This window comes from Terrapene carolina, unplaced genomic scaffold (assembly GCF_002925995.2).
Source record: "Terrapene carolina triunguis isolate 2854851 unplaced genomic scaffold, T_m_triunguis-2.0 Scaffold42, whole genome shotgun sequence".
Lineage (NCBI taxonomy): Eukaryota > Metazoa > Chordata > Testudines > Emydidae > Terrapene > Terrapene triunguis.
In genome coordinates, this window is record NW_020664393.1 from 47,239,972 (window position 1) to 47,240,691 (window position 720).

Below are 720 nucleotides of genomic sequence, written 5' to 3' on the forward strand. Positions count from 1 at the left end.
ACCAGCCCTGCACCCCCTGCCCTGCCTGCAGCCAGCCCCGCACCCCCGGCCCTGTCTCCAGCCAAGCCCTGCCGCACCCCCCTGCCTGAAGCCAGCCAGTCCCACACTCCTCTGTCTCCAGCCTTGCCAACCCCTGCCGCACCCGCCTGCGGCCCTGCCTGAAGCCAGCCAGCCACCCCACACACCCGTTTCCAGCCAGCCCCACACCCCCTGCCCTGCCCACACCAGCCTTGCACCCCCTGCCCTGCCTGCACCAGCCTTGCACCCCCTGCCCTGCCTGCAGCCAGCCCCTGCCGCACCCCCCTGCCTGAAGCCAGACAGTCCCACACTCCTCTGTCTCCAGCCCTGCCAACACCTGCCACACCCGTCTGCGGCCCTGCCTGAAGCCAGCCCGCCCGCCCCACACACCGCTGTCTCCAGTCAGCCCCGCATTCCTTGCCCTGCCTGCAGCCAGACCCTACCTCCAGTCAGACCCTGCCCTGCCTCCAGTCAGCCCCATGTCCACTGGTGCCCTGTAGTTCCCAGGGCAGTAACCCTGCACACCTGCTTCAATGAGGGGGGCAGAGGGCAGCTGGGACCCACACATGTGCACATCACTAGGGTGACCAGGCAGCAAGTGTGAAAAATCGGGACGGGGGTGGGAGGTAATAGGATACTATATAAGAAGAAGATCCAAAACTCAGGACTGTCCCTATAAAATCGGGACATCTGGTCACCCTA